The following is a 9,693-nucleotide window of genomic DNA, read 5'->3' as shown; positions in this document are numbered from 1 at the left end:
CTGTAATGTAGTGTTGCTACTTTCTCAAGTAAAAGTAATGTGGAATATTAGTTCATGTGTGCTGGATGTATTCTAACCTTATTTAGGGAAAATGGCACATGTCGACTCTACAGACTTCAGGCAGCCAATTACAAACGTCGGATTTTTGCTCTTATGCGTAAGTACTTCTTTTCTTACTATGGCTAGCAAAAAACAATCTTCACAGGACATTTTCCTTCAGCATGGTATTATGTGCTATCCTTTCACTTTTTTTTTTCATTATCTGACAGATGACTATTTGTGCTTGAGAGGCTGACTTTTGTCATTCTTTCAGTGTATCCACTACTAGACATTGAACCAGTTGAACAGAAAATTGACAACCCAAGGGGTTTCTAGCTGCTCCATAATTCATATGATACCTAGCCAAGAGTCTGGATCTGACAATTTTATAATAAAGATGTAGGTGGGTATAATTATCATGACTACCTTCTTTTGACATAAGCGTCTTAGTGTAGCACAACATCTCACATCCTGCAACAATCCAAAAATATTATACCAACTATGCACCACATGATTATATGTATGGGTGCTTCAAACATGCACATTATAAGAATGAATTGAATGTAGTTCTTCACAAGAATGGCTATCTAAATTCTACAAAAGGTTGGTCCTTATTACAAATGCATATTGTGAAATTCTCTAACCTCAGACTCTATTCATTTACATGAATACTTAAGGAAGACATGAGAGCATTTTTTGGTTTGGGCTTGTACAATTATTGACAGAAGGGAAGTCATGGAAAATTGGTGGGGGGACAGCCATCTTATACTGGCAATACATGAAGTTTCATTCATACATACCATACTTTTTTTTATAAATTTGTTTTGATGTTCCTTGACTAGTGGCAACTTAAAGAGTAATAGTGAGTGTACCTCTCAGCAATTGTTGAGGAAAAGAAAAGCTGCTGTGTTAGTCACCTCTCAAGGTTAAACCAAAAAATAAAGATCATTTTTGTCCCTTTGGCAGAAGGTTTAGTCTGTGATATGTAGAAATCATGAATCTGGACCTTTGATGATTTACAACATACTGATGATGTCTGAACTGCCTTGGGAGGACTGTCCGTTTCATAACAGAGGGGGAAAAAACATGAAGAAAATCAACCCCGTTCATAGTATGATGTTCACAGGCATAATGGACTCCCTTAGAAATTATCCCAGCTTTTAGATTTTGGCAACTTTTGTGAATCACGTTCTCACAAGGAAGTTAGTGTCACAGTTGTGATTGTAGTTTCCTATAATTGATGCAACTAGTTTAACGGGAAGTTCATCCAATGTATAATCTTAGTCTATCATCCAAAATACATTACAATATACAACATAATGACAGGCATTGATTATTTTTCCATAAAAGTAAGAGTGGTACATACACACTGTATACATTTAAAGACATAATTTAAAATTAATATTAAGACTTCATGCATTACTAACATCAGGGTTTTGATAAATTAACAAAATGTCTTAACACTATGATGTTTGGCACATATGTTCCTTGTAGTAATGGAAGCCCCATTTGCTGAGGCAGTAAATACTTAGTAAAATTAGTCTCCAAATCGTGGACTTCTGAAATGGCTTACCTCTTTGGAGATGCAGGTCAACCGCATGGGTATTGTGGGCTATGCATTGTGAGGGAGGGAGGGGAGAGGCAATATCTCTGTGCAAAATGTCCCAACTAGTGGCTCTAACAATCCTTCAGCCTCCTCTTTCACAAAATTCCCTGTGCCATACTGGGAGCATTTAAAGTCTACTTCAGTGATGGGGTCTTAGATAATCTGGATCTCTAGTTCGGTAGGTGCGGAGTGTCCTCAGTATCTATTCCAACACTGCTATGCTGATAACAACTTAACTAAGACAGTGGTATTCTTGCTTGTTTCTTCAATTCTTCTGTGCTTTCAGCTGGGGCTGCAGCTGGGGTGGAAACACTAGATCTTTTAATTCCCCAGGTCCACTTCCCATCTAAAAAAGAGTAGCAGATTCTCCAATGGTGTATGAACATAAGCACCAGTTAAATGGGATAATATTAACTAATTTAGAGAGAATTAAGAGGGTTTAGACACTCTTATAGTGTAAGGTTAGTGGGAACATAACAATGGAAAGCAGATCCATTATCTGGATATAATTCTGACTTGTCTCCCAGTTCCAGATATGATTCCCTTTCTACTGAGCAGATCTGTTCACAAGTCCAAGAGCAGTGGGTTACCCACCATGGCTGTGTGCCACTATTGCACTTGTGTGAGCATCATGTCATGTTGTTTATTTCTGGGTCGCTTAAACATTGAGTTGCTTAGACAGATGTTGCCCACTTCCCCCATTGGTAGCTCATGTAGCTCCATCCAGCACTCCATGGGCTAATTGTCTTGGGTGTGGCTCTCCTCCTGATTACCACCATGATCCATGTCAACAGCATTTGGTGTCTTCAGCAGTCAGGGTCTTACCATTAACCTCTGGTTGGTAATCAAGTGCTCTCACAGAAGTTGATCTTGTTTGTATTGGGAAAACTAATAGGTCTCTCTGATCATCAGGTCATTATGGATATTGAGCACATACTGGAACAGGGAATTACGGGCCCTGGCCAAAGGCAAGAAACATCAAAAAGCCAGAGAAGAAAAAGAAACTTGAAACTTCCGGTCAAGATGGCGACAGCCTAGCTGCACTACAAACAACAAGGAAAAAAAAAGGCAAGTATTCAAGGGAAATTACGAACTTTTTGAAGAGGGAGGGCACAGTTTGGGGTAAAAGAGGGAAGCGCACACCCCCGAGACCCACACCCCGCCACCCCGCCGCCATGAATCACCACATCAGGCATGGCTCAGCGCCCCAGCGGCCCAGCGCTCCGTGCGCACCAAGCCCTACGCGCCCCGGCGGCACTGTGCGGCCCACAACCCCCGTGCCCTAAGCCTGCGCCCCCCCCGCGCCCCCAGCGCGCCCCTCCCCCACAGCGCCCACCAAGTTCCCTAACCACACGCGGCAGGCACAGCCCCAGTGAACTGAGGCTTCCCGCGCCCCAGGCGCCCAGGCCTGCCCCGCGACCCCACGCCCCCCGCGCATCCCAGACCCCTGCACCCCAACAGCCTGCGTCTTGAGACCCCCCGCCTGCCCCCCCCGCCCGACCCCCCCGCGCACCCCACCCCCCGCATGCCCCACACTCCCTATCCACACATGACAGGCGTGCCCCAAGCGCCCCGCACCCGGGTGCCCAGGCGTGCCCCGCACCCCCATGACCCCCATGTGCCCTGCCCTCGCCTCCCCCCTTGCGCGCCCAACGCTCCCTAACCACACGCGGCAGGTGTGCTCCAAGCTCTCCGCAGCGTCCCGCGCCTGGGTGCCCAGGTGTGCCCCATGCCCCCTGCGTGCCCTGAGACCCCCGCGCCCACCCCTGCGCTCCTCGAGCCTGCCCCAGTGCGCCCCACCCCTGCCACACGTCCAGAGTGCCCCGCGGCGTCCTGCGCTCCATCTTACCTCAAGAGCTCCACGCCCCTTGCAACGCGCGACCCCCGTGACCCCTCCCCTGAACGACCCGCCCCCTCCCCCCCACGAGTCGAGAGCACCCCGTAGCGCAGTGTCCTGTGCCTCCCACGCCCACACGAGCTCCCCACGCTCCTAGCTGCCCCCCCTCCCCGCACGCCCTGCGCCCCCACACCCATGAGCGCCAGAGCATCCATGCCCTGAGCCCCATGCGCCCTGAAGCGCTCCCTTCCCTAACCCGTGCCCCCACCCCGCATGCCCCTCGTCCCCCCGCCTTACGCTGCCTGTGCGCCCCCATGTGTCCCGAGCGTGCCCCTGCGTACCCAGGCATGCCCTGCGCCCCTTGTGCCCCACCCCCATGCATCCTGCACCCCAGCATGCCTCAGCATACCCCGTCCCCCCTCCACACCCCGCACCCACTGCGCGACCCCCTCGAACCCCCACAAGCCCCGAGCCCCCCCGCGCGTCCAGAGCACCCCGCGGCATCCCTTGGCATCCCGCACCCCGGTGTGCCCCGCGCCCCCTCCCCCCATGCACACCCTGTGCCCTCCCGTGTACCCCGTGCACCCCCCACATTCCCTGAGCCCCTAGCCCCCCGCGTCTCCCGCATGCTCTCCTGCACCCCCCTGCACACCCTGTGACCTCCCCGTGCACCCCGCGCTCCCCCCGTACCCCCGGGTGCCCCACACCCCCCCGCACCCCGCACACCCCCCTGTATGCGCACCTCCCCGCACCAACAGCGCGCCCCTTGCCCCCTGACTGATCAGAACGCCCCACGCCCCCTGCCAACCAGGTCACCCCACCCCGCATCCCCTGAGCCCTGCCACCTCACGCACACACCACCCTGATTGCCCGGTGCCCCGGCGCACCCTGAACCCCCCCCGCCACGTGCCCCACTCACTCCATATACACCATCGCACCCCACGCCCCCTTCCACCCACCCGCCCACCCACCCTCCGTACATCCCGCATGGCTGTGCTCTGATCGGGCACCCACCAGTCACGCCTGCCAGCATGCTGCACTGAAGCTGAGACCTCCTACCTCACCCTTGTTCTCTGATCCTGCGAGTAGACCAGCCACATGGTGCTCGATTTGCAGGCCGGTGGGGGCCACCCCTGCTGTGAGTAGGTGGCTGCCAGATCCCCTGCTGCTGTGCTCACATCACATGCCACCGGTCAGCTTCTGCTGTGTCCTGATTCCATACCCACGTCATCTGCCTCTGCACTACAATTGCACGTGCAGTGGGCCCAGTCCCACAGCAAGAGCCACATAAGTCCACACTGAGTCACTAGCTCCAGCACAGGTGCCATCCCCTACCTGTACATCACCACCCATCCCCCACTCCCCTGAGGCGGAAGAGCACAGACTGCTTACAGACCCCAGTGTACCAGCCAGAATCTAGGCACCTTCAGGGCTTGCTAACTCAGTCCCCTTTCAAGCTCAAAGGCAGGCAGCTTAGGTGCATTACTGGGTGAGAATTCAGGCAATTTTGGTGCCCCCTGTCAGGCTATAGGTAGGCGGCTTATCCAAGAGTGAGCAAAAACCCAGGCTGCTTACAACTGCCCCAGGCTGCCTTGGATTCGCATTAAGCTAGATCCCAGGCTGCTCCACCCACCTACCTGCCCATACACTGACATGCATAGACCACAGCGCAAAAGAAATAACATGAAAAATAAAATGCAAGAAAATCCAGATAGATCACCCAGTCCAACAAGGATTACATCTAACCAAAACATAGAACAGTGTTTAGCATCAGAACATCAAGTGGAGGCAATGAACAATGCAACCTGACCAAACTACTGCTAGAACTGAAAGGAAAGCTACAAAGGATAGATAATCGTATGGATGCTATCATCACTAAGCTAGAGCAATATGATAAGACACTGGAAGGAATTCAAAGAGAGCTAACAGAGTTGAGGGAGAGTGAAAAAAAAGAGGACCTTAAAAATCAGCTGGCCACACTAAATGAAAACATAAAGAAATGCAAGGATGATTTCCAAGAATCAGCAAGAAAATCAGAAAATGAGGAGAAAAGGGAGCTGGACAGAGTGATGGAAGTGATACATAGGAAAGTAGTAGAAAATGGAAACTTAATTGAACAAGTCCAAAACTCTCTAGATGCTCTCAAGAATAGAGTCAGTGAAGTGGAAGATAGAAATTCTGATCTGGAAGACAGGATGGAAGAAACAGTTTGAGAGTCCAAAAATTTCAGTAAGTTCAAAAGTTCCTGTGAACTGAACATGAGAGAATTGTGGGATACACTTAAACGTCCTAATATCAGAATCATTGGAATACCAGAAGGAGAAGAATTTCAGCCCAAAGGCATGGAGAACTTATTTAACACAATAATTGAAGAAAACTTCCCCCGTCTCTTAAAAGAAAGGCCCATCAAGATTCAAGAAGCAAACAGAACTCCTAACCGACCAGACCAAAGGAGAAACTCCCCAAGACATATTATCATTAAGACTCTAAACATTGACACCAAAGAGAAAATCCTACAAGCAGCTAGGGAAAAACAGCACACCACTTTCAAAGGAAACCCCATCAGAATTACTTCAGACTTCTCAATGGAAACCCTGAAAGCGAGAAGGGCCTGGAATGATACTCTCCACACTCTAAGAAACTATGGCTTCCAAACCAAACTACTCTACCCAGCAAAAGTCTCCCTTATAATAGATGGTGAAAGGAAAACTTTCCATGACAAAACTCAGCTTTACAATTATATGAACACAAAACCAAACCTACAGAAAGTACTCCGGGAAATTCTCCACAGAGAAGAAACAAATAAGCAAACACAAATGCCTACAAGAAGCAGATCACAGCAACCAAACCCAGAGTAGACAGAAAAAAATTCAAATTCCATGGAAATGCCAACACACCTCTACCACCACAACATGGCAGGGATCAAATCAAATATCGCAGTCATCACGCTAAATATTAATGGCCTTAACTCACCCATCAAGAGACACAAGCTAACAGGGTGGATCAAAAAATTAGACCCCTCAGTCTGCTGCCTTCAAGAAACCCACCTTACCACTAAAGACAGAAACCTCCTCAGGGTGAAACGGTGGAAAACAATATTCCAAGCAAATGGGAATAAGAAACAAGCAGGTGCAGCTATATTAATATCAGATAAAGTTGACTTCAAACCAAAAACAATCAAAAAAGACAAAGAATGCTACTTCCCACTTGTAAAGGGAACAATCCATCAAGAGGATATTACAATCATAAATCTGTATGCACCAAACAAAGGGACACCGCAGTTCATAAAATAAAACCTACTTGACAATAAAACAGAAATAACCACCAACACCATCATAGCTGGGGACTTTAACACACCATTATCAGTAATAGACAGATCATCCAAACAAAGCTCAACAGGGAAGTAAGAGAGCTCAACAAAACCATAGAGCACTTAGACCTAACAGACAACTACAGAACTTTCCATCCCAAATCCACAGACTACACATTCTTCTCAGCAGCCCTTGGAACATTCTCTAAAATAGACTTCATAGTGGGTCACAAAGACTGCCTCCACATATTTAGGAAAATCGACATAATTCCCTGCATGATATCAGATCATAATGCTATATTCCTAGAAATCAACAACAAAAAAACCAACAAGAGCCCCAACGGCAACTGGAAACTGAATAGCACACTCTTAAACAATAAATGGATAGTGGATGAAATAAAAAATGAAATTGCAAAATTCCTGGAATTGAATGACAATGAGAACACATCATACCAAAACTTGTGGGACACAATGAAGGCAGTCCTCAGGGGAAAATTCATAGCACTCAATGCCTTCATAAAAAAGACAGAAAGATCCCAAATCAATAGCCTAACCATCCACCAAAAGGCATTGGAAAAACAAGAAAAATCCAACCCAAAGAGCTCCAGAAGGAAAGAAATAATTAAAATCAGAGCAGAAATTAATAAATTGGAAACCAAGGAAACAATTAAGGCAATTGACAAAACAAAGAGCAGGTCCTTTGAAAAAATAAACAAGATTGACAAACCTCTGGCCAATTTGAACAAGCAAAAAAAGGAGAGACTCCAAATTAACAAAATTCAAAATGAAAAAAAGAGATCACAACAGACATCAGTGAAATCGGCAGAATCATCAGGACTTATTTCAAAAACCTCTACTCCACAAAACTGGAAAATGTGGAGGAGATAGATAAATTCCTGGATGCATATCATCTACCAAAGCTAAACTCAGAGCAGATCAACCATCTCAATGAACCCATCACGCTCATGGAGATTGAAAAAAGTAATAAAAAACCTCCCAAAAAAGAATAGTCCAGGACCAGATGGATTCCCAGCCGAAATTTATCAAACCTTCATGGCAGAACTCAAACCAATCTTCCTAAAACTGTGCCACACAATTGAAGAACCGGGAAAACTACCCAACTCCTTGTATGAAGCTAGTATCACCCTAATCCCAAAACCAGGCAGAGACGCCACAAGAAAAGAAAACTATCGGCCTATTTCCCTAATGAACATAGACACAAAGATCCTCAACAAAATTCTTGCAAACCGAATCCAACAATACATCAAAAGCATTATTCACCTTGACCAAGTGGGATTTATCCCAGGAACACAAGGGTGGTTCAACATACGAAAATATGTCAATGTAATACACCACATAAACAAGCTTAAACATAAAAATCACATGATCAGTTCGTTAGATGCCGAAAAGACCGTTGACAAGATACAACATCACTTCATGATCAAAACATTGGAGAGAATCGGCATGGCCGGTCCACATCTTAATATAATTAAGGCAATATACAAAGCTCCAAAGGACCAAATAATACTTAATGGAGAGAGACTGGAGGAATTCCCATTGAGATCAGGAACAAGACAGGGATGTCCTCTCTCACCTCTGCTTTTCAATATAGTTCTGGAAGTCCTAGCCCAAGCAATAAGGCAGGAGAAGGAAATAAAAGGGATACAATTTGGAAAGGAAGAAGTTAAGTTAGCTCTATTCGCTGATGACATGATTGTATATGTAAGAGACCCGAGAAACTCCGTCCCAAAACTCCTGAAGGTGATTAACTCCTATAGCAAAGTAGCAGGATACAAAATCAATGCACAAAAATCGGAAGCATTTCTGTATGCAAATGACAAAGACACAGAAAAAGAAATAAAGGACATAGTCCCATTTTCAATAGCAACAAAAAAAAATAAAATAAAATACCTTGGAATAACGTTAACCAAGGAAGTAAAAGATCTATACAATGAAAATATAAAAACTCTCAAAAAAGAAATTGAGGAGGACTTGAAACGATGGAAAGACCTCCCATGCTCCTGGATAGGCAGAATTAACATTGTGAAGATGACAATCCTACCAAAGGCAATATATAGATTTAACGCAATTCCAATTAAAATCCCTACAGTGTTCTTCTCAGACATAGGAAAAATGATCTAAATTTCATATCGAAAGGCAGCAGGCCTCACATATCCAAATATATCCTCAGCAAAAGAAATTCCTCTGGTGGCATCACCATACTGATATAAAGTTATACTACAAAGCCATAGTAATAAAAACAGCATGATACTGGCATAAAAACAGGAGTATAGACCAATGGAATAGACTTGAGGACCCGGATTTTGGGCCAAGCAACTATAGCTACTTGATATTCGACAAAGGCCCAAATAATATAGACTGGAAAAAAGATAGCATCTTCAACAAATGGTGCTGGACCAACTGGATAACCACATGCAGGAAGCTAAAACTTGATCGACACATTTCACCATGCACAACACTAAAATCCAAATGGATCAAAGACATCAACATAAGACCAGAAACTCAAAAACTACTGGAAAAAAATTTAGGAAGTACCTTCCATGGTATAGTAATGGAAAAAGACTTCCTGAATAAAACCCCAGTGGCTCAAGTTCTTAAACAGTCACTCAACCATTGGGACCATATGAAGCTGAAGAGTTTCTTTACAGACAAGCATATAATAAGCAAAGCCAATAGAATACCTACAGAATGGGAGAAAACATTTGCAGGTTATCCAACTGATAGAGGCCTTATCTCTAGAATTTACAAAGAACTCAAAAGTCTAAACAATAAGAAGACTAATTCCCCACTCACAAAATGGGGCACAGAGTTAAACAGGCAATTCACAGAGGAAGAGATACAAATGGCAAACACACACCTAAGAAAATGTTCATCATCCCT

This window comes from Jaculus jaculus, chromosome Y (genome assembly GCF_020740685.1).
Source record: "Jaculus jaculus isolate mJacJac1 chromosome Y, mJacJac1.mat.Y.cur, whole genome shotgun sequence".
Taxonomy (NCBI): Eukaryota; Metazoa; Chordata; class Mammalia; order Rodentia; family Dipodidae; genus Jaculus; species Jaculus jaculus.
Note: the sequence above shows the minus strand (reverse complement) of the source record.